This window comes from Emydura macquarii, unplaced genomic scaffold, assembly GCF_026122565.2.
Source record: "Emydura macquarii macquarii isolate MOO-44397 ecotype Brisbane River unplaced genomic scaffold, CSIRO-AGI_Emac_v2 contig_2676, whole genome shotgun sequence".
NCBI lineage: Eukaryota > Metazoa > Chordata > Testudines > Chelidae > Emydura > Emydura macquarii.
The window spans coordinates 37,196,727-37,222,595 of NW_027132813.1; the positions used below are offsets into that span (position 1 = coordinate 37,196,727).

At 39.0% G+C, this 25,869-nt stretch overlaps 1 long non-coding RNA gene across 1 annotated transcript in view; it reads left to right on the top strand.

Moving 5' to 3' along the window:
* The window catches only part of LOC137164373 (uncharacterized), a 49,666-nt gene extending 25,550 nt beyond the window's left edge, over nt 1-24,116 (top strand). The window contains exon 2 of the long non-coding RNA XR_010923013.1: nt 18,115-24,116. This is a non-coding gene — a long non-coding RNA (uncharacterized lncRNA). The remainder of the gene's footprint in view (nt 1-18,114) is intronic.
* Nucleotides 24,117-25,869: the final 1,753 nt, after the last annotated feature.

Consider the following 25,869-nt stretch of genomic DNA (forward strand, 5'->3'; position numbering starts at 1 on the left):
AATTTTCTTTCTCTCTCACTTCTGTTCAGCGGGCACTGGACTGTTTTTGTGATGGTATTACGGGAAGGAACGATGGGATTTACGTTTTGCTCTAAAAGCGCTAAAGTTAGAAGTCAGCCTGACATCTTCCAGGAACAAGTTCCAGGTTACAGGGTCAGTTGCCAGAAGGCTCTGTTTCCTGCATGCACAAATTTCACTCTTGAGGTGGACATTTCAATTGTTTTGTTGGAACATAACTGTCATAGAAAGTCTTGGTCACAGAAGTAACTTGGAGGAATCCCCTGGACAGCCCAATTTTGGGGAGAACTTGTATTGGCCAGTCACAGGTATGAAAGCTAAAGAAACGTGTCCTGTTACTGTAGTTCTTAAGCAGAAGCAATGACTTTAAATCTGCCTAGGGAAAAGTTCCAAATCCCAGAAGGTCTGGTTGATAAGGGAGCCTATAGAAAACTGGAAGGCACTTTACAGCTTTGATACTGATAAGAAATATATACCACAGACCAAGTTCTGTAAAAACGAACTGCACAGTGAGGATACAGATTGGAATTTCTGGGGAGTGGAAAGTATTCCTGCTTTCTGAGTAGAAATTACACAAAATTAACTCAATCATTCACTTGCACCTCTGTGTATCTTCTGAAAACTAACAGTTCTTTTCAGAGGGGTTAAGTCCTCACATATTTTCAAGGTCCTGTCTTACCAATATTTTAAGAACATGACTTATTGCCAAAGTGTGGGGGGAGGAGGAGGGAAATGACCCACTAAAAATAACTGCTGGAAAGTATCAAAAGTTTGTTTTTTCCCATGCACAAGTATGTGACTTATATGAAGAGTGGATCACTATTAAAATGGTTAAATTACTATTCTGCAGTTTTCTTATGGAAATGGTTTTGACTTAGTACTAATTGTCATTGAATTTAAACAGAAAGGTCAACAAAAATTAGAGCATTTTCCTCTGAATCCACTCTCATTGTAAAAAGATGTAGTTAAGTGTGATGTCTGTCCAAAGAAACATGAAATATTGTGTTTTAAAAAAATATCTTCATGTCAAGACTGCTTTTTAAGAGCACAGTGAAAAACGGTGTTCTGATCTATCCTAATTGATTCAGTTATTGAAAAGTCTGCGGTGCAGTGTCAGTAATTTTTTACTTCACTCCCAGCTTCATTCACTTCTCTAACAAATTACAAAATTACATATTTAATAAAACAAAGTTATAATATTAACTAATGCAAAAGGTGGAGCCTAAGGACCTTGACTTCAGTGGGACTCTGCATGAGCATAAGGGTCCACCATACAAATCTCTTTGTAAGATTGGCATGCGCATAGTTGCATAGCTTCAGCTTTCACCCTGCTTCTTAGTTTTTCTCCCTCTATAAGGAAAGAGAGGTAGACAATAGGGTAGTTACATATTATAGCAATTGTTAGCAATTGTGAGTTTCAATAAAATAGCAGTGAAAAATTTGCACATCTTTAACTCTCTTTTTCCCCCAAAAGAAATAACTTTCACTCTTTCAGTAGCTTCATGACCATGATTGGTGCTGGTGTCTGTCAGTGGGCCTGATCAAAGTCAGGGGAAGGACTCCTGTTGATTCCAGTGGCCTAACAAGAGCTGCAGTTTTACTGATACTTGCCTGCAGAAAGTCCTGTCCTCTGATATTCTGAAACGGTAATAAAGCAATGCCTCTCTACTTTAGGTTATAAAATAGGTTCCAGTATAAACCTGATTTTGGACTTTCTCTTTATACACACAACTTTTACACTGAAACGTCTCATGGTTAATCTGAGACCAAATTAAAATATGTTTTTCAGTGTTTTCTTCTTTTTAAAATGGTCCTCTATCTTTTGTCTGCTTATACTTCATAATTATTCTATAAAATTAAATTCATTATGTAGGTCCTAATAAGAATTTGTGCTTTACAATAGTAATATAACTCCTAATAGTCCCTTTGTCCATTGCAATGGTATTTTCAGGCCTTCAGTGTAGTAAAGGGAAGGACTCAGATCACTTAAGATCAGTGGCACTTTTAACTGTTGTCTTTCTGTTTATAGTAACAGTACTTTGAAATATTGCTAAGGTGCTGGCCAGTGCCTCGTGATACCTATTATGTGTGTCATTACTTGAGCACCCGTGACCTGCTAATGAGATTTACAAGGTTCTTCAGGTGTTTAAAAACACTTTTGTGTAATGGCTATTGAATAGGTGGGAGCACTGCATTTAAGTTATTTTTAAAGTTGCTCAAAATCAAGTTCCCATGATATTGGGAGTCCCACGAGATCTCTCAAAGGTGGTGTGTGGTTATGCATTTGTTTAATCCACGTGGTGCTGTACAACAGAGATGATCCCTGTCTTGAAGAACTTGCAGACTAAGAAGTTGTCTTATCTATAGAAGGACTTATATAAATATCCAATTGTTACTAGCCATGGTTCATCTCCAGTATTAGGGGCCCTAGTGTGTAGTAGCTGATGGCATTTGAATGATCCTTTCATCTAACTCTGCTTTGGAGAAGGTGTATGTGTTACAACACTTAAAACACCAGTAGCCAGTTCATGCTATGGGGATGAGGTCAAGCTGTGTTAGAACTAAGTTTAAAAAGTCATTTTTTAGCTTAAGGTAAAGGCATAAGCAAAAACTTTATTTTTAGCCCATTTATACCCAGGCTAGGCCAGGCCAGAACACAATACACTGGCATAGGTTTTAACTCAGGGCCCAATGGCCGAGCTGCACTTTTTCATAACATGGCTGAACAAGCAAATTTTAAAACGAATATTGAACTGTTATTTTTATAATCTAGCTGAACCCTTCTGCCCTATGTAAACCAACTTTTAACTAGGGTTGCAGTTTTGTATTCATATGCAACACAGCTAAATCTTACTTAGTGTGTATGGTAACCCTAACCAGTGGCCTAGACTTGGTATTCTTGTAGCCAGGTGAGGCGGATGCTGATTTGCTGTATTATCATGTCTCTGTATCTAGGTCAACCAGTCCTTCAACCTCCCAACATTCTGTGCAGTAGGACAGCCTAGACCACAGTGGCTCATTGCATAAGTGTGCTTTTACAAAGGCGGTGTTACACAGAGACAAGGTGGGTGAGGTGATATGATATCTTTTCTTGGACCAACTTCTGTTGGTGAGAGAGACAAGCTTCCGGGCTACAACACCAGTAAAAGATATTACCTCACCCAAATAGTCTCTCTGATATCCTGGGACCGACATAGCTATAGCAACACTGTGTTACACAGAAGTAGATGCACAAACATGCTTGACAAGTTCCTTATGCAAAAACTGCTGTGTGGACAAAACCATGTGTGCTAGAATCAGGTCAGATGAATGTCAGAGTCTAGTAACAAAAACATGGTTGAAAAGTTAGGATACAGCCACACTGTATCTGGCAGGTGCAATTCCCAGCTCAGAAGACATACACAGGCTAGGACTGATTGAGCTAGCACACTAAAAATAGCAGTGTGGCCAAGGCAGGTCAGGCTAGATGCCTGAACACATACCTAGGATCTCAGGTGGGATTGTACTCAAAGAGCTAACCCGAACCACCATGTGTGCTTCTCTGGCCGCACTGCTATTTTTAGCATCCTGGCTCAATCAGAACTGGGAATTACACCTCCCAGATGCAGTGTAGACCTACCCATAGACAGGGTTTATGAAAGTTTGGCCTCACATTACTCAAATAATTAAACCAACAAGAGAGTCTCATGGTCCTCATGATGGTACACATTTGTGAAACTGACTAGTGTTCTCTTTGGTCACATTTTTCCCTTTAAATTATGAAAAAATATGAACAAAGAAAAGTCTGTTCATCATCCATCTGCTCTTCTGCTCCCAATCAACCCATGTAATCTTGCACCTTCCATACGAGAGCAAAACCACATGTAGTTTTGAAAGGAACAAAAGAGAAGTTTTAGAACAACGTGTCTTTAACAACATTTGTTAAATTAAAGTAATTTAATATTTTGTTTGCTTTTGGAATAAACCACCAATAGAGTCTCTGTTAAAGCTAAATAGCAATCTAAAGCCAAGATTTCAACCCAGTGACATCCGTAGGAGCCATCACTGCTCAACCTCTGAAAATCAGGCCAATTTCTTAGATACCTTGGGGCTGGTCTGCACATAGGTTTTTATGATGATATAACTATTTCAGTGATTCCTCCATCCCCTCCCTCCACTGACCTAAAATAGTTATTCTGGTACTACCCTACAGTTATACCAGTATAAAGGTGCCTTATACTAGTATAGTTTATTTGCCTTCCCACACAGGAATACATTATACTGATATAAATACATAAACAAACACTGGTATACACTGATATTACTACATCCATATTAGGGGAGTTGTTCCATTTTAACTATATTGGCTACTGGTTATACTGCTATATCAATATAATTAATGTGAATCAACTTTTGTGTGTATAAAAGCTTTCAATATGGGTTTAAGTGTCTCTAAAGTCTTGACTACACATATAAATTGCCCCATCTTGGTTTGAGTGTCCACACATGATGGGGTTAATTAAATACACTGATTTAACTAAATCTGTTTAACTTTTATGTGTAGAGTTCTACATAAGTGCCAGAGAATTTCACAGAGCAATTGAAATTTGATTTCTAAAAAGGTATGTACATTTTTGTGCTGAATGCCTTCCACAGCCTGATTACACTAGAAACAGAATATATATGTGAAATTAACTTATTTTCATTTTACATTTGCCCTTCACAAAAGAAGTGCTAATTTTAACATTTTATTTTAACCACTGTTTCATTTTGATCTGCTCTGAGGTGGGTTAGGTTATATGGTGGTTAAAATGCTGGTGACCATCCTGCCATATCATTGCTGAATTGGGAGTAGCAATGGTTGGAAATACTTAGCCAGAAAAAAAAATCAAAGCCTATTGTAGACAACCCCAATAGTCATAGTAGATGCTCAATGTTATAAGACCTGAAAATAGAAAATGATGTGGATATTTAGAGATTAAGCATAAGTTGCTTTGCAGGTGTGTTTTTAAAAAAGCCCAACAACAACAAATTAAACAAAATCAAACTTGAATAGAAGGAAGCATACAGATTTGCATGGAAGGGAACACAATAAAGCATGTCTCTTGTAAACAAGGAAGGAAATCTGCTTCTAGGATTCGATATCTCTCAATGGAAGACTTTTAGGAGACTTCACATAATCTTGCAGCAGTCGGGCTGACAGCCTCTTTGTTAGTTAATGGTTGACACAGCAGAACGTCAGTAAATGATGGTGGTGCTTTCTATTGTTCAGTGTCTTTGTGAGAACCTACAGTGGAAGTCTGGCAGAGGGAAGAGAGCCAAAATGATCTGGAGAATGTGTAATTTAGTAATAAAACAGGAAGCTGATGCTTTGCCAAAAACATAGCTTATCCCCTCTTTTTAAATGTATTTATTGATCCAAAGGGAGTGGCATTCCAAATGTAATTTAATTCAATTGTGAAAGCCCTGCCTGTCTGTAATGCCAACAATGCCTGTTTTGTACTGTACTCGGTGTACCTGGCATCTAATACAGTATTTTTAATTGTTTTAAGACTTCTTGGGCCCTGCTGGCCTTTTGTAGATCATGCTGTCAGGGCACTAAGATGAGGAAGGGGTAAGGAAAACCACCTTTAAACACAATGCCTATTTCTTAGTCACACTAAGGTTTCTTCATGGCACTCTGACAGAAATTCATGAGAACCCCTTTTTTTTAAAAAAAGCCCAAATATAGCAAGATTTGGCAAGCAGGGCACAGGGGACTGAGGGAATGTATGTGGCAACTGTCTATCCAGTCCAGCTACGCTGAGGGATAGAATGGGAAGTCCCCACACCTAGAGGATTGAAGAGCACAAATTAAGTGCCCTCTGTTCAGTGAACAGGGAGATTGCATTTTTGTGTGCATTTAAGGTTAGATATTGACCCTGATGAGGGCCCCACATGGGGGGTGGGAGGAGGATACATTTTACCAAGGCCTGGAGGCCCTGAGGGGCCCGGCCCAGGCTGCAACCCCTATGGGTATGTGTGTGCGAGGGGACCCATGTTACAAGTTTGTACTGGGCCTGAAAAATTATGCTTGGGCCCTGCCTGAGATGTTCACACAGGTGGCTTTCCCTTAAATCAAAATATCATGATTGTTATTCTTTCCCAATTTAATGTTTGGAATTAGCAATAGCGTGGCAAGGAAGAAAGAAGAAATCTAACTTAAAATGGAAAAAATGTGGTTCCATACAGTGCTTTTCATGCTTAAGGTGCTGTATTCCAAAGTGTTATCTGAAGCATGTAGTAAGATCAGTGGTGATATCTTTCCAAAGCCGGCCACAACCTTCAACTCTCGCTTATTTCCACTAATAAAATGGGAATCTGTCTTAGTTTTGGAAAGGGTTTGCTTGCTGATTAAAGATGATAGTCTAGTGGTGAAGCCCTGTGACCACTACTGCAGCAGATTCAGAATTAAATGAGAGGGAGAGAAAGTGTAAGGAAAGAAACTGATCTGATCAGATCTCCCACTGGGGCTCAAGCTATAGAGTTCTTCTCCCAAAAACCCATAAAAAATAGGTGCAGTCTAGAAGCATTTTAATGACACCCTACTTCCCATTTGATTTTTCCTACATTAGGTAAACTGATTCTAGCCTTAACTTATTGCTTTTTCACATATGGTTGCTGGAATTAGGCTTATTTTATAGACAAAGCTTCCATCCATGACTGACAGAGTGCACTGTTTAGCAGGATGGAGTTTTCTGCAGTTGTCCTCTTCTGTTTCCTCCTCCCTTCCTTGGTATCTCCCCTTTCTTCTCATTTACATTATCTCTTTTTAGTGTTCTGTAGTGGCGGAGGAAATACTGGGTCTTTTTCTCTGATAAAGTGTTGAATTGTCCTATCCTAAACATTCATGTATAACCCTGGGATTCAGGCAGTGACTGATAGTGGAGTATCACTGCCAATTCTATAGTGATGATTTCCACATTATCTTCTGGCAACCACAGAATAGGATTGTGTTTTCTTAAACTTTCTGCTAGATAACTGCAGTCTCTAGTGTATTACATAATGTTCATATTCACACACATCGTAACTGACCTTTTTTGTGCCCACTCTAGTTGTATGTTGATAGGAACATACACATTTTTCAGTGAGTAAAGCTATTTTATCAGCATTTTATTTTTTGCTTGTGTTGTTGGAGTTCATGTCCTTTTAGGTCCAGCATAATAAGGTTTCGTCTACGCCAGGAGCACTCAGGAACTTAAAGGTGACTCAACTAAAGGTATGAAGTCAACGCACATAAACCAAAGTGTTCCAGAAGCGTAGCTGTGTTAGTCTGTTTTTAGCAAAACAACGAGAGTCCTGTGGCAACTTAAAGACTAACAAATTTATTTGGGCATAAGCTTTCGTGGGCAGAAACCCACTTCGTCAAGTGCCACAGGATTCTCGTCGTTAAACTAAAGTGTATTAACATTCCATTCCACCTCATCCCACATGGATGCTCTCATTCAGGAGTAAATTGGCCTTAGTTCACAGGAATTTAAGGATGTGGTTACGCTGAATGAAGACCACTTTACTCCTGAGTGAGAGCATCCATGGGCTTTAGTGCACTTTAATTTATGCACATTGACTTCATACCTTTAGTTGATTCATCTTTTTCACTTTCCTGAGTGTCCCCATGTTGACATGGCCTTAGTGAAGCATACAGTGCTAGTACCATAAAGCAGTGGTTCCCAAACTTTTCTCTGCCGTGGCACACCTTGATACCTTTAATCATTTTGAGGAACACCACCATATAGTCTCCAAATGAACTCATGAATATTCATGAGCCAATTCAGAACTCTTCAGGTAGTTTTTCAAAAAATTCTCTGGCACACCTGCTCAGGTTGACGGCATGTTGGTTGGGAAACACTGCCATAAAGGAAGACTGGGCTCCTCTGTCACTGAAAGAAAACAGTTCAGTCCTTAGTACTGCTCTTTGAAAAATAGACTACAGTTAACTCTCCAAAACACAACAGATCATACGAGGGTTACTGCAGCATTTAGGGCCACAGTTGTAGTAGTATTGTAGTTGTTGTATTTTAGCAGCAGGGTAGAGAGGTTTCTATTACATTTAAGCAAGAGTAGTGGGGTGGACCAAATTTATCCCTGGTATAACTTGATTAGCTTCCATGGTGCTACACCAGTGATGAATCTGTCTTTCAGTTATCAAATTTCCATTTGTTAGAACTGGGGGCCAGATCCTGAAAATTGCTTAGCACCTGAATCTCCCACAGAAGTCAGTGGAGCACACCCTGGCATAGAGAGAGAAAGAAAAACCTGAAGCCAAGTGATAAGCTTTCACTGTTGGTTGCTGCTTGGAAGCTTCTGTGCTAAAGAAAGCTGTAAGAATATTGCAAAGAGGGCTCATGTAACAGATGTATACTACTTTCAGTTCCAATACTTGGGTATTTTACAGATGGGTCCTACTACACCTTCAAGTGGTTTCTTACTAAAGGCCATGTTCTAATACCCTTCCCATCGTATTCCACGAGTGGTTCAAATTAAATCATTTTGGTCATTAGGACTACTCATGGAGTAAGATACTACACAATATGTGTCAGAATCTGGGTCTTTTTATTTTTTTAATTGGAAACTATTCTTTGTCATTCATAGTTTCATGATCCTAGTTCATGTTATTAGCGAATTCAAAACAAATGTGATGACTTCCTCTGAATCTCTTTGTGCCTCAAGTTCCTTATCTGCAAAGCGGAAAAAATACTTAGGGATGTTGCAAGGCTTAATTCATTATTAGGTGAAACTTAGTCTGGAACAGAGGTCGTGCATAAGACCCTAAATAATGTAAGCAACATGTATGCTCTTACTGCGATTCTAAAGTGGAGTTTAAGTGGCACATAGGTTCTTGTGGGTTTTTTAAATGGGTGAATTTCACCCTAATGCTTTAAAGCACTTTGAGGTGCTTGGATGGAAGGTGCTATTGAACTGCAAAGTACTATATAGATATAGATAGATGTATTTTTTAAACAGCCTAGCCTTGATCCTGGGATTTTGACAGGGATAACTCCATCTCCTGTTTCCCCATTTGAGGCAAAAGTTGTAGAATGTAAAGTACAGAACAGTGTTTATGATCTGTGGCACAGAAAGGCCATACTCCAGAAGGAGTTATCTTATAGACACGGAATGCTTTATTCATAAAAAGGACTAGTGCTAGTTTTAATGCATCTTGATTCTATACTTGACTTAATTGTCCACACCTACTTTTTAAACATTTAAAATAATGCATTGTCCTTTCTAGTACATTACTCAGGTTTAAATTGTACAGTCTGCTATCCCAGTACAGACAGAGCGTGTTATCTGCAATATCTAAAAATAAATCTGCATCTCCTAAAAATGCAACATTTCACCCCCAGTCTTCCACTGACCAAAGAGAACCCTTTTTTTAGTTTCACATGATGGATCTGGCTTACTTACGCCCTGGCTTTATAGACCATGGTGTTCTCACAATTTGCCCTCACCTCTTTCTGTCAAGGGCATATTTTTGCCATTAATGGTAATTCACATTAAGAGCTCCTAGGTCTTGCTCAGTATTTTTTTTCCGTCTTCTTCTTGGTTGGCCATGACGTAGGACACCAACGGATATCCTTCCCAGAGAAACTTAGCTGGTGTGTCTTCTGTCATCCTAACTACATGCCCTGTCTGCTGAAGTTGTTGGGATTTCTCTACATTTACAATACTTGATTCTCCATAGACCTCCAGCAGTTCCTTATTAGATATTCTTCTCCACATCTCGTTCTCCTTTACTGGTCATCTCAACACTTTTATTTTCAAAAGTATTTAACTGTCTTTATTCCTTTTTAGTAAGTGCCCAGGTCTCACATCCATAGGCCTTATAGTGTTCTATATTTGAAGCTTGGTCTTTCTCCAGTTGTTTGAAGCTGAAACTTCTTTGCAGAGAAAAGTAATAGGCATCTGTAACCAGGTCTTAATTTCTTTCCTCACCTTATTGGTCATTAATCCACCTCAGTGTTTCAGATTTACCAAACAATATGACTGTTGTGAGACTTTAACAGTTATTAATAACAGACTGGAGAAGATTCAGGTCACAGTGATAAAGATTTCAGAAGGCTGAGATAAAAATTGGAAATTCTAGAAATGACAAATTATTCTTATTAATGCTGTCTGCTTGCAATGGCCATTATTTCTATGGCAAAATCATTGGCTTGGGCATCTTACCTTGAAAAAGACACAGGAGAAAACGGGGTCCAGAACCAAATGACAAAACTATTAGAGACATACAGACATTTCTGTATGAACAGCGATGGAGAGACAGTGTCTGTTCAGAAAAAGGAGATGAATAGGAGACGACATGGTGGAAATATTTAAAATTAGCTGTACAGATAAATAAATTGGGCGCTTATAGTTGCCTTTTCATAACACAAGTACAAGAGAACAGTCGGTAAAGTGGAAAATCAACAAAATTTAAAACTGGTAAAAGAAAATGCATTTTACATAATGCATAATTAACCTGTAGAATTTATTGCTATTGAGATTTATTAGCACTCACTTATGTCTGTACATACTATACAGAATATTCCCCACTAGCTATACGCAGTTGAATTGTCAAATCAGCATAACTAATCTTCAGGATTATCCCCTCATCTTACTTAGAGTCCCCGCAAAGAAGAAAAATAGATTTGTTTGTAAACAGGACCTGAACGTAAATTTTTTTTCTTGTTCCTGTCCCTGCCCCCCTCTATTTATTCTGTCTTTCATGGAACAAACCTGAGAGAAACATGATGAAGTGGGAAAATGATTTTTGTTCAGGCTGTATTATATGTATTTACCTCAAGATGAACAAACAGTTGGGGAAAAGGTGAAATGCTCCCTTCCTTTTGATGAAAGGCTGAGAGAGCTCTCAAATGCAAATGGAATTTTGAAGGATACTTGGACTCCATTACAATTTTTTGGCGAGAGAAAGAAAATTTCTTTATACGTCATTTAAAGAAGCAATCAGAGTACTGACCATTTTCTCCTTTCCAATTCACTTTTATGCTCCTAGTTAAACCATAAATAGTTTTTCTTTATACCATAGCTTTACTTCTTTCTTAAGAATTATAGGCAGAGCTAGTAGTGCTGCCTGTAGTTAAGTGCCCGACACTTCCTGTTGTTTACACCCTATATTTAGTTGCTTATAACATTGTGAAACGTAAACTGTTTGGGCTGAAATTTCTCATTCCAGGTCTGTGATTCATGCTAAATTTTTTTGCAACATTTCAGCAAAAAGGTTCAGCATTTTAGAGAAGAAGATTAGGGGAAAAGATTTAGGTTTGCTTATGGGTTTTTTTGTTTGTTTGTTTAATCTTTTATTTGTTTCATTGAGAAACTTTAGTGCCTCTCTGCTTTGGATAAAGACTTGAAATTTGGCAGAAGGGTTTGTCCTGGAGTCAGGAAAGTGCCTTTTGCTGCCCCCATACAAATTTGCCCACATGTGGCCAAGTCATGGGCCTCTGAAAATCCCAGTTTGTACATGCTCAGTAGAGACTTGTTTGTTGGGCAGCTCTCTGCAACTGCACCAAGCACGTGCCAAGTCAGCGCTGCACACATAGGCTTTTCCTGTGCTTACTCATCCTGGCTGCCAGGGGCCGCTGTCATACCATGCACTAGAACTGAGAGCAGAGAGAGACTGTCTCGCCTGGGCTCTTAATGCTCCCAGCAGCAAGGAAGAGGAGGAGAAAACAATCTGATTTGAATGCAGCAGAGTGAGGAAAGGGAGGGGGAATGGGGAGAGGATAGAAAACAGGAAGGGAATAGGGGTTTGCTGGGAGCAGAGAGGAATTGGGGAAGGGGGGGCGGCATATAGGCACATAGCGGAAGGGTCAGGAGCCAGTGCTTTGGGAATAAATCAGGGCTGCACAGTGAAGGAGGCTATTGTCTGCAGGACCCTTGCCTCATTTGTTGCAGAATTTGGAACTGGGGATTGCCGGAAGAGAAAGGATCATCTCGTGGTTTAGGTGGTTGAGTGCTGCCCTTTAGAATTGTATTTTGCCTCTGCCTTGGAGTGCCTATGTGGTGCTGGGCAAGCCACTTAAACCAAACTTTTTACAGGTGGCTGCTAACTGTGTTCCTCGTTTCTTGGGTGCCCAACATGAGACACCTGGGCCAGATTTGCAGAAGTGCTGAGCACCCACAACTACAACAGAAGTTTATTGGAGGTGTGCTTTGAACATAGAAGGTGCTATAAAAATGCCATGTACTTTGAATCTAAGTTGGGCACCCAAAATTAGTGGACTCTTTTGACAAAGTTGGCTTTAATCCAGGGGTTCTCAACCGGTGGTACGCGTACCACCAGTGGTACGCGGAAGACGGCTCGGTGGTACGCGAGGGAAAACTTGCTGCTGATTCTGCCGCCGAATCCCCCTCTCACCGCCGCTGCTAAACCCTGCCGCTGCCGAATCCCCCCCGTTGCTGCCGCCGCTAAACCCTGTTGCCGCCGAATCCCCCCCCTTGCCGCCACCGAGAAAGTTCGCCTCCGCCGAATCCCCCCCCTTCCGCCGCTGAGAAACCTTGCCGCCGCCGAATCTTTTCCCCCGCCGCCGCCGAAAAAGGTCTCTGCCGCCGAATTCAAACCCCCCTGCCGCGAAACCCATTTGCCTCTCTGCCGCCAAAAACTTGGAAACCACGGCAGGGCTTAGGCGGAGGGCATTGATCCCTCCATGCAACCCCGCCATTTTACCGAGTCCTACTCGGGCCAGGTACAGTCAGGTGAAGCGGTACTTGACCCGACTGTACCTGACCCGAGTGGTACTCTGTAAAAAAAGGTTGAGAACCGCTGCTTTAATCTTTCTGTGCTTCAATTTCCCAGTTATAAAATGGAAATAGAATATCACCTAATCTCACAGAAATGTTACAAAGATAAATCCATTAATATTTCTGAAGCACCCGGATATTTTGAGAGCATCTTAGACATGATGAAGAGGAAATTAATAATTTTGTGTTCAGTATCAGGTTTGGATAGCGTGTATTAAATAAGGCATGGAGATACACATTTCCTAACTTTTGAGTGCTTAACTTTGCAATTTTAATGTTCTCTAACCATAGTTTTTTGGGATGTATGTTGATTTTAGTCTGTTTAGCTGTGCAGACAGCTTTCCTTTCTGTTTGTACACAGTTACTAGGATTAATTCTGAAGAACTGCACATTGTATGACAAGTCAACCATAACATCACAAAAACTGCTCAGAAATCTCTACAGATGCATAGAATTTGCAGTTTGTAACCACAGCATCCTATTAGTTAATTGTGCAGGGAGACCTGAGCTATGAATCAAATCACAGATCCCAAGCTCAAACAGGTGTACACTAAGTACACTATAAAGGATGATATGAATAGTCTTTGGGGAAAGAGAGATGTGAACGATGCTCCATTCTTTTAACATCCCATGGTGGGCAATCATCCAAGCAGCATTGGAAAGGGGTTTTACACTCAGTTGGCAGAATTGCTGTGTCAGTAGGTAGGTGTGGAGATAGAAGAAAGCAATCTTTGCAAAAAAGAATGTAAGTGATCTGTAAATTATGCCAATGTAAAAGATTATTGCTATAAACTGACCATGCCTTATTTACCATTTTTTAAAATACTGCAGTATTGTACCTAACAATAGTGACCACACACAGTTTGCACAATACAAATAAGTTGGATTCAAATGGTACTTTAATATGAGAATTGAATTTCATTCTGTTGATGTTTATACATATCCATTATCTGAACCCCTGGTCTGAGCCACCATCATAAATTTTGACTATAATTTTTCCATTATCCAGAATAATTATCTTCTATCTAGAAGACTGGTTTATTATTCATGCTGTTTCTGACGTACTTTCCAAGAACATACAGCAATAGTGTAAGGACATTAATGATTTTTGTCCAAAACAGCTAAACCAGACGTTTAGCTAATCTAAATCAATAATGAATGAACAATGTCCTGGCAACATCTGGAAGCAGGTATTCACAGTAGTTATGACTCAGCTCCCTTTTCAATAATGAAAAGAAACATGAGATGGATAATCACAAATGCAAGATAATTAACTGGTTTGGACATTATGCGTACATGACTTGTTTGGTATCAGACTTCCCATTTACACCCTGTGGTTTGATTTAGTTTTTTTCTCTAGTTGGGAGAATGCATAAAAAATCCTCACTGAAAGGTATTGGGAGAGTCGATGAAACTGGCCATTATTCTGCTAGCAGGGCATAAGGATCACTTAGGGTAAAACTTGATATAGGTGTGAGCAATTATTTTTAAAAGGAAATAGCAACAGATTAAATATGATCTTTAAAATCAGAGGAAAGCAGGGGTGGAAATAATAATAAATTCATATATGAAATAGTGAGCGATTCAAAAAGAGCATAACAAACAAAAACTAAATTTTCAGCATTGAATTGTTAAGATGTCAGCCTTCTGTTCAATTCTTCTTTATTGTGTATAACATTGAAATATTGTAGTATACTTTTCTTTGTAATTAAATATGCTGATTAAAATCTATGTTATGATATAGTGGAGTTTTCATGTAACATTTTGATGGGAGTAAAATTTTCCCTACATAAAGTTAGTGGGATATTTTGAGAGGTATGAGTATGAGAAGGTTAATGTGTGTTTTCACGCATCTAAATAATCATCTGTCATTTAAGGCTCAAAATGATAGATGAAAAATTTTCAATAAATTAAGAAAATAAAAGCAGCTAAATTAAATTTACTGGGCAACAGTAGCCTCATGCTCCTGGAATTTCTCTCATCCCTACAATCCTTTCTATTTAATCTGTGATAGACATGATTGATTCTACATTAAAATAATTTTTTAAAAAACTGAAAGAGAAGTAACGTTTTTTTCTGTGCTGACATAATAATTGTTATCTTGAGAGTCTCAGTTCATGTAATACCAAAATAATATAGAGAAACTGGGAGGTGCTCTGAATATTAAGTGTTTGTACTCATCTTGTCTGTTGGATGAAGAATTATGGAAATGCATTGCATTTTACCTGAGGGTTTTTTAATGTTACAATTAAAAGTTCATTGTAAAAATAGCTCTCGATGTGATGTATCAGCAAAGAGTCAAGTTGTGTCAGAAATATGGTCATACCAAACTAACTGGGCAAATAGGATTGCCAGCTAATTTTTCTGGGATTATCCAAATTTTGCTGTGGTGATCTCACACCCTACATCTTGCAGATATTAATGGATCCTGAAATAACTTTCGAGGCCTGCAGTGCGAGCATGATGTGATGAAACATGATAGATGATCCAATGCAATGTCCTCCTATTACATCATGCTGCACTAGCTTGAGCCTTCTGAGAGGCAGCCCTAGGCAAGCATGGTTTTTCCTTTTTACCATTTATTGTGTGCATCTAATCTGAACATTTAAACAGCAAAAATGTAGCATGTTCACAAACATAAATAGCCTCACTAATCACATTTGAAATTATATGCTTGCCACTCTTGTGCAGAATCAGGAAAAAGCAAAAATGGACACAATTAAATGTTTTCCCCTTTCAGGGAACCTTTCACACTATACTGTATGTTGTCATGGTAACTTATATTTTTATCAGTTTTTTACATTAATTTGTTGTGGTGGTGATCCATTCAGAATGACAGGTATCCTCAGGCAAAATGAACTCAGCAGAGCAGTAGTTAGCAGTCTCTGTGTAACTATGCAGAGTCAGGACTGGCTAATCTTCCACTCCCATGGCTCACTTATGATTGCATAACATTCCTGTGGCAGCTACAGGAATTGTTTATGTGGAAAAGTAATATTAGGACAGTATTTGTGCCTGTGAAAAAGTCTTCTAATGCAATTTAGCAGCTGGAAATGAGACAAAACAGCACCATGTGACCAGCCAGCTCTCCATGGCTTGCCAGCAAGGGCTGTGTGGACTACAGTTGGAGAACCAATGGTGTGCAACACGCATCAAGAATGATGCTCTAAGTAGATTAGGATACTACCCATTAGTGGAAGGCATACTAATACAGCCTATTTGGGCAGAGGTAGTAAAAGAGATGGAAAATGGAAAAGTCCAGGTCCTAATGGAATACCCTCACATTTACTAATGCATCCTACTACACCTTAGTAATATTGTATTGTGCAGTAGTGATATGTACCTAACTCCACAACTGTGAAATAAAGATAAATTTCATCACCAGCACATGAAAATGCTGGGAAAATGTCATATGTTGTGATATATCTTGATTTTAGTAAGACTTTTTAGGCAGTACCACGACAGTCTCATAAGCAAACTAAAAATATGTGGTCTAGATGAAATAACTATAAGGTGAATGCATAACTGGTTGAAAAAACATATTCAAAGAGTAGTTATTCAGTGGTTCACTGTCAAACTGGAAGGACATATCTAGTGGAGTCCCACAGAGATCTGTCCTGGATCTGGTATTATTCAACATTTTCATTAATGACTTGGATAATGAAGTGGAGAGTATCCTTACAAAATTTGCAGATGACACCCAAGGAGCACTACCTTGAACTCAAAATGATTTTGACAAATTGGAGAATAGGTCTGAAATCAACAAGATGAAATTCACTAAAGACAAGGGCAAAGTACTACACTTAGGAAGGAAAAATCAAATGCACAAAAAGGGGAGTAAATGGCTAGGCAGTAGTACTGCTGAAAAGGATCTGGGGGTTATAGTGGATCACAAATGGAATATGAGCTAACAATGTGATGCTGTAGCAAAAAAGGCAAATGTCATTCTGAGGTGTATTAACAGAAGTATTGAATGTAGGAAATGGGAGGTAATTGTCCCGCTGTACTCAACACTGGTGAGGCCTCAGCAGGAGTACTGTATCCAGGGGGATAGACCAGTGGTTCGCAAACAGGGGTACGTGTATCCCTGGGGGTGTGGAGAGGTCTTCCACGGTGTACATCAGCTCATCTGGATAGTTGCCTCGTTTTACAACAGGCTATATGAAAAGCACTAGCGAAGAAAACAAGTAATGAAGTTGCTGTTATGCGCATATGAAAAACAATTGGTTCTTTGTTTTAAATTCATGTAACGCCATTCTGAAATTTAGATAATCAACTTCAGACACTTTTCAAGTTGCATTTTTCTGGTGATTTAATCTTATTGGTAAAATAATCAGGTAAGTGCATAGAATTAAGTCCAAAAAATAATAAATGTTGAAACAAATGTATTTTGACGTAATGGTAGAGGTTTTAATCTAACTGATAGAAATAAAATCAGAGTTGAGGCAGCCCTTCTATTCTGAGTAAACTGTGTGGTGTGTAGATATTGATATAGAGAATCCCTGGATATTCAGAGAGTCAGATTGGCTGTGGAAGGCTGAATATTCCCATCATTCTTTATAAAAAAACAGTGCTCCCTTCATGGTATAATAAATTATTACTGTATTTAAATGTAGTATTTGCTTTGTTTTTCAAAAATGAGCATTTCAAGACACCTGAGGTTTGTAATATAAAAGTGCAACCCCCATGATTGCTATTTTTGCTCTTTTTTCTTTCTCACCTTGGCATCTGATGTGCAGCACCTGTCACACAGGATAGTAGTTGTGTCTGCACTAGCATTTTTGTAATTATTTCCCATTGTTTCTTGACCATTGGTGCAGTTTCACCTGGAGTTGCATTTACTATGCTGCCAGGGACACTTGCTGTATCTAAATATTATCTTCCAAATTATACAAGGAACTTTTTCTATCTCTTGATATATTGATGAATATGATTAGTGGGAGAGAAATCTCATGAGGACTTTTTCCCACAGATTTTTATTAACTAACTTCACACTCAAATCATTTGGGTTTTTTTTTTTGTTTTGTTTTTTGTTTATTCTCTCTGCCCCTTACAAGATCTCTTCCACTCCATGAATCTGGATTTATATCTTACTTGAGAGTAACTGTATTTTTGAGTGATGTGACCTGGCCTTTCAGAGTAAATCAGTGCTGCAACTTAATTGTCTGTAGGCATAACTCTTCAGTGATTTAAAGCTCTGTAAAACATTGTGTGGGTCTCCTACAGTGAAATGCAGGACGCTTGCCAACAATCATGGTAACCTGTACATTTTTTCTTCATCAAGAACAATTTTCTTACTCAACTAAATAACATTCTTCCCCTTCTATTTTCTAGGAATCTGAATTTCTGTGTTTGGAATTTGATGAGGCCAAGGTGAATCAAATGCTGAAGAAACTGTCAGAGATTGAAGAGAGCATAACGGCACTGACGCAGACCACCTGACTGTTAAGATAAATAAAGAGATTGTGACTGAGAACATAGATGATCTTAGTACCGGTTAATAATTTCTATTTTTATAAATGAAATTGTTACCATAATCTTCTAGTTACATTTAATCATAAAATATTGTGGGCTTGGTTGTGCCACTCTGACACTTCTGAGCACTTATTCAAACAAGGAATCCCATTGGATTCTGTGGGGCTACTTGCCTAAATACACAACAGCTGAGTAAGACTGTCCATAATCAAGCCCTGTATGTGAAAGCTCAGCTTTCCTTTTCTCTCCTCTGACTGATTTGTCAAATTGTCTTCTAGCTACGGTGACTCTTGAGATAAATATTGGGCTGCAGTCAATATCCAAGGAAAACGGAATAGCCCTGTGGCAGGGTAAAAGACAGACAGGCAATCTAAAAGCTACTCAGATTTTTCCTTATAAAGTAAAGGCTCTCTATGATAATTCTTCCCCCTTCTCATTAGAACCCAAGGGGGGGAACTGATATCTCAACCAAAGTCTGGGATAAAGATCTGTTGTGGTTTTGCGCTATGTATAAAAATGAACCGACTAAAAACAGGTGAGACGAGAGGTTTAACTGCCACAGGTAGAAAAAAATGTAAAGGGGAAACTGAATCAGGAAATTTCTGTTAATAAAGTTAATTTAGTAGATGGTCAAACGCAGAGAGACCTGAAGCTCTGGATAGACTCTGATTAGTACATCTGTTACCATCACACCCTGAATCTTATAAGAGAATCTAGTTAACTAGCTCACTAGCCCATACATTTGGTACACTACTGATATTTGTCAGACTCTATAAGGGAAGCAAATCCATCAGCCACTCCAAAGCATAGGGAAGAACTGTGATGCTACACAGTATATTGATTTCTCTTTCTCAAGCAGGATATAAATATCCTGGCAAATATCCTAGGTCCCAGACAGGAAATAATCCTCCAGTCACTGATAAAGGCCTTGTTACAATTTAATAGATTTACCATGCATCAAATGCCTTCTGTTTAACATGTATTTGCCCACAAAGAATCTGATCCTGCCGAGTACTGAGCATTCTCATGGGTTTAAACCAGGGATGGGTGTGGCCCACAGTCTCTTAACGACTACTCATTTCAGTGGCTTCCACTGTATACAGAAGTTAAACAAACAAATGCCGTAAAGATTCACTGTCAAGGTTTATTCAAGGAATAATTTTCTTATTATTTGCCTGTTAATACCTGTAGTGCTCTGTCTATTCAGAAGCATATTGATCAAAGGAACACTTGTATTTAATTTTTATTGATCTGTAAATTTAGGGCCCATTCTGTTTGCACTGAAGTTGATGGAATTTGGCCCTTATGTTAAGCCCCTTTCTTTTTATCCAAACTGTTACAATGTGAGTGTAGCCATACATTTGTTTTGAATTTGGTGTATTTGGCATCACATGACCCAGAGGCTCTCTACAGACACAGGTTTTTTTCTACTGCTATGATTTTAATAGAGGTTTATTTATAGTGTGCTTAGTGTTTCAGCAGTATTCATACCATGATAAAGTTTGGTAATCTTTCCTTTCCAGAAATGGAATGTGTGCTCTTTTTCTGATATGCGGCTGCCATGATCCAAACTTCACAGACCAGGGGACAAGATCCATTGCTCCTAAAGATTTGGCATGGAGATTTCTCAGCCTTTACTCTTTGCTACTATACTGAAGAACATCAGTGAGGTGCTCTGATGTAGACCAGTGGAAAAAGGAGAGAGGGGGTTGGAAAAGCAGAAGATGGCAAAACTAAGCGCAGTAAAACTAAACCTCAACTCAGAGAAACTAACTCCTCATGCTAATAAAAGCTCTGTGTCTGTAGTAGCCTTGGGGCCAGGATGAAGGCATGGAATGTGAAGCCCTGAAACACATGTGCGTATGTATGTATACATGTAGTTATTTATCTAAAACTTATATTTCAGTAGTGCCCATTGTGCTTAAATGATTAAGTAGTCATTAGCCCCGTGAGAGAGGGCCTGACTTGTGAGTTTTCAGTGTTTGAGGTTGGTAGCACTGGATTAGTGAGCAACTGGCCTGTGAATGATGCTGTATCCTAGTGGTTAGGGCACACCCTCCCCCGCTTGGGAGGAGGGAGACCCAAGTTCAAGTCCGTGTTCTAATAACTATTTAATTATTTATAAAAAGTGGAATAGCTTCAACTGGAGACAGTGAATGACATCTGCTCCCACTCTATCCCAGAGCCCAGTTAGGATATTTTCCTGGGAGGTAGGAGACCCAAACCTTGAGGGGTGGGGCTTAGGACCTATTGCTCTTCTCAGCTTTTCCTATTGGTTAGCTTAGGGGACACCCTGCTCATGTTGCTGGTTTTTGGGAATCCATTTCTTATGCATCTCTCTGTCCCCTATCAATCAGGATGGCGAAGTGTACTGGGTTGGCAAGGTGCCTAAAATGTCCTTTTGTGAATCAAGCAGTTCTGCAGGGTCACCTGCATTCCATTGCACTGCTCCATAGAGACTATTTTGCTTTTCCTGTTATCAATGGTAAAAAACGTATACGTATCAAGGGTAGAGGTTCCATTGATTCTTTCAATTTATTTTAGCTTTGTAAGCAACATACAGAGCTAACACTACATTAAGTGCTAGTACAGAAATAGTGATGACAACATAAAACACAGTAGTGCCATAATTAAAGTACATCTCATCATCTCTCCAAGTGAATTGAGTGCTTGTGAAGAGGCCAGATTGATTGCACTTAGAAACTGAACATCTCCCTTCACAGAAGGGGGAAAGGACAGGCTTTCCTGCCCACCCAATTAGAATATAAATGCAGCTCTCCGGTTAACTGGCATTATCCTTTTTGGGGCCCACCTCTCTCCTTCCGTCCTCCTCTTCCAGCACTACTCTCAAGAACTGCCCCTTCTCCTGACTTCTCCCCCTCCTGTGTAAGGACTTTACATCCTCCTGTATCCATTTTCCCTTCTTACCACTTCGTGGGCCTTTGCCATTTTTCTGTCCCTCCCCCCCATGAAGGCCTGAGCAGAAATTACTCTTTGCCACTCACTCCCAATTTTGTAACCCCCAGGCCCTTGGTTGAACACTCCTCCCCAAAGATCACTACTGCCCAAAAGTGGAGGCTCCTTCTGCCACCACCACTTGATATGACTCTCTTTTGCCCATGCAGTGTTATTTGCTGCCTCTTCAGGGTCCTCAGCTCTGCAGGGGAACAAGGAGAGTGGAGTGGAAGCAGGATACCAAGGATGCACTGAGCAGCCAGGTAGAGGGGTTTTAACAGTCTCACATCTCACCAGCAGCCAGGAGAGAGACTCCAGTCATGGGCATGAGCTGAAGACTCATGAATACTCTGGAAACTCCCTAGAAAAGGTGGAGATGTCAGTGCAAAGCTGGAGGGTATGCTAGTCTGAGCAGCAGCAGCAGCAGCAGGACATGTTTCCTTCCAGATCCTGGACAATGTGTTTATACCATCCGGGAGGGATCTTTTCTGGAATTAAGAGTCTAGCTTAACTCCAAGCTAATTCACCCCCTGGCCTCTGCAGAAATGGCCAGCAAAGTTGCCTATTAGTGCTATTTATGGAGGATGCTGGGTGTGACAGGTACCCCCAGTGTTGCCTACTCATAGTTTTAATACAAGTCTTGCAACATTTGGTGATGTTCTTAAAGCCCCAGCTCCAGGAGTCGAGTGATAATCTCATCTTACATTTTTTAAAATCTGGTAACTTTCTAGCCCTCAGTAGAAGGCAAATAAAAAGAAACTAGACTTTAATATTTTCTTGAAGGGTTTTTAAGACAATCTCTATTTTTTGAGGCCTGACTTGTGAGTTTTCAGTGCTTGAGGTTGGCCGCACTGGATCAGTGCAACAGGCCTGTGACCACCAAGCTCATTTCTCACACAGGCCTCCTGACAGCCAGCTGCTAATGATGGCTTTGGTCATAATCCACATGCACTGGGTTTGAAACAGGGACTCAGTGCTGGTCCTCTGAGCTAATGAAGGATCATTAAAATGACCTAATACATTTTAAACAAGGTCTTATTTCATTTTAAAAGGGTCAATTAAAGCTCACAATCTTAAATAACTTCCATCATGTCAAGCATAGTTATTGTTTTATTTTACCATGCAAAGAGGATAGGAAAATGTGATATAAATGGAAATTAAAGAGAAACAAACTTAGAACAGATGTCAGAAAGTATTATTTCATGAAAAGAATAATAAATATGTAAAATGGCTAACCAGACAAGGTTACTGAGGCAAAAACAACAACAAAACCCACTGGGGTCATTTAAGAAATAATTGAGTGTTTTCCAGGAAGAACTTGGGAAGCTAAAAGGGCATGTTTCCATGGGCTTCAGCGACTTTCTCCCTGAAGTTTATTGTCTCTCTCTAATCTAATGCTTTTAATTTTCCTCTTCTGTGGAGTTATAAATTATCTAGTAGATGTGAGAAAAGCTTAGCACATCTTGAGCCAAATTCTTTCTGGCCTTCACTGAGGTTGCAGGGATATGACAGGAAAAGAAAAACTGTCCCACGCTGCAGGATTTGCCATTGGCAGTAAACTGAGACATTGTACTTCACCCCGAGGGCTTTAATGCTAGGTTAACATGAATGGTAGCAGATCGGATCTTTGTGAAAGTGAACTCAGGTTTTATGATTTAGGTGGAACTAAACAGAAATCTGGTTTTAACTCTTTGTGTCAGAGTTTGAAATAGAATTTTAATACACATAGATAGTGGGCAAAGTTTTCAAGAACAACTGAGTGACTACAGACCCTAAGTCCCATTGACCTTCAGCTGAAATCTGTGGGAGATGGGCACTTCTGAAAATACCATAAGGGACCTCTCTGCATCTCTACGCACCTAAATGCCTTTAAAAATCTGTCCCTTAGCCACTTTTGCAAACATTATCCAATGTGAATAGTGTGTCTAGGGGCGAAGAAAAAAATCACACTGTGGGTGAAAAACTCTTTCAGAAGACATAGTTTGAAAATTGGACCAAGAATTAAAGAAACCAAACTGCTGACCCAATGGTTTTTGTGCCTCCATTGGAACATGTGGAACACTTTTTTCATGAACAGGACACCTGAAGGTTTGCATGAGTCTCATCTATCTGGTGAATCTGTCAAGATTGTTGAATTGATTTTGACATTTTAGGAAATGTTCATAGTGTCACCATAAATCTGGCTCAGATTCTCAGTAATTGTTGAAAAGTTCCAGAGGGGTAGCCGTGTTAGTCTGTATACAGCAAAAACAACGAGAGTCCTGTAGCACTTTAAAGACTAACAAATGTAATTTCTGCAGGCATAAGCTGTCGTGGGCTGCAACCCACTTCAACAGATGCATGCCAGTTGCAGCCCACAAAAGCATATGCCTGCAGAAATTACATGTGTTAAAGTGCTATAGGACTCTCGTTTTTTCAGTAATCATTATCAACACAGTTTGGCATAACGAAAATGACTTGTTAATAAAATTGTGTTCCCATGGAGGGAAACCCTCATGGCTCAACATATGCTTGATGTAGTCAATGGAGTTATACCAGGGATGAATTTGGCCCAACACAGATGAAAGAGAGACTGACCATAAATATATCTGAAATATACAGGATAAAAACCTTTATGAATTTAATTTGAATGTACTAATTTTCACGTATATTTGTTTTAGCTAATTACATTTAAAAATATGACTTCGTAAATAAGAAAATTAGGGACAGATTCTCTCTTGCCCCCAAATCCAATCATTACAAGAGAGAGGAGAGAATGAGTTATAGCTCTCTGATTCTTAAGCAGAGCCCAGGTTTCATGGAATGGTATAATTGTATTTGTTACTATTCTTACAAATCCTCATTTGAATTTTTTTCTTCCCATTTGTATCAAGAATTACTATAAAATAAAATACAATTAATTAGTGTGTTCATTTGTCTTTTTTGTTTCTTATGTTTCAGTGGTTTTAAGCAAATTTACTTAGGGCCTGCATCTGCTTTCATTTACATCAGTTTTATGTGGATGTACGTAACTCCATTGACTTCAGCGGAGTTACTACTCATTTGCACCACTGTAAGTCAGAGGAGAATCTAGTCGATAGCCTCTTTACTATGTAGTTTTGATGTTGAATATATGAAGAGTAGGCACTTAATTCTTTCCAGTCTCGGTTGTTTGTTTCTATTGTATAAAGTTTATAAATGGCAGCCAAACCTTATAGCAATGAATTGGCAAAGCTAAGGGATTCACCTCATGGCTCTGTGATGATAGTTCTTTCATTGAGATTTTCTTTTTCTTGGGCTATTTACTCCCAGAATTGCTCAATCTTTGGAGTATTTCCCCCACCAAATGTCTATAAAAATCCAGCTATGCCACATTTTTTGCAAAACTGAGTGAAGCACATACCATATATTTTATAAAGTTTTGTAGCATGTTAAATAGCAGAGAGACTATTTGATTTGCTCCATAGTTGTTCAAGTTATTTGGCCTCATAATATTCTGCTTTTCCATATTTTTTTTGTTGTAGATCATTTTACTAGTGTAGACATTGGAAATTTCATTTGGGTTCTTAAACTGTTTGTTACTGGAATCAGAGGCTGATGGAGTCTCAGTTGTGTTTTAATTTTGGATAAATATGTTCATATATTAACAAAGTATTCCCCTCCATAGCCTCCAGAATCCAATTCCTTAATCCTTGTGATGTCTCTTGATGTGTTTGTTTACCATGTAGTCATGAGGAGATTCCTTTCTCTGTCTGTTTGCTTAACACATTTTTTTTCTGAGGAGTAACATCTTCAGTTCATTCTGTTACTGATGAGGGGAATGTTGCCACTTTAAAATTTTGAAGTTGTCAACATTATGTTGGAACAACCAGAGGACGGATAATACTTTCTATCTTTAATGTGTAATTTTTACTCCAGTTTTATTATTTGGCAATATTTTTTCACGAATGAAAAAAAAAAAATCCTTTTTTGATAACTAAAAAGAAATGTAACTAGTATATATTTTACATGTGATTTTAGTATTACATGATATCTCAATTTTATTCCTATTTCTTTCCTAAATTTTTCCTTGCTTCTTGCTGCTTTCAGACATTTCAACAGTTGATTCATTTTATTCCAAATATTTACAAAGAGGAGCTCAGTTTAGCTGAAAAGAGTTACAAAAGTTTATAAAGAGAGCTTTTAAAGATGGCAATATCATGTGATGATGACAAGGCTGCCAGTAGCTCAGTGATCCTTTTTAGCAGTAGGGTTATTTTTCATGTGATTTGTAATTAGGAAAGTAGATACAAGGTCAAAGAATGGCCATACTGGGTCAGACCAATGGTCCATCTAGCTCAGTGTCTTATCTTCCAACAGTGGCCAATGCCAGATGCTTCAGAGGGAATGAACAGAACAGGGCAATTATTGAGTGGTCCCAGTCCTGGCAGTCAGAGGATTAGGGACATTCAAAGTATGGGGTTGTGTCCCTTACCATTTTGGCTCTGACTGGAAAAACAGGCAGAAATTCAATCCTGAATGTTTCTTGTGACAAAGTGTGTTAGGAAGTTTTTTAACAGTGACCTGACATATTTGACATACTAAACTGTCTGTGTTTACACAAAGATGAAGTTTTTGTGTTGATGTCTCACTACTATCTTATATAATAACTTAAATGCTATATTGTTGTCTATACTGTGA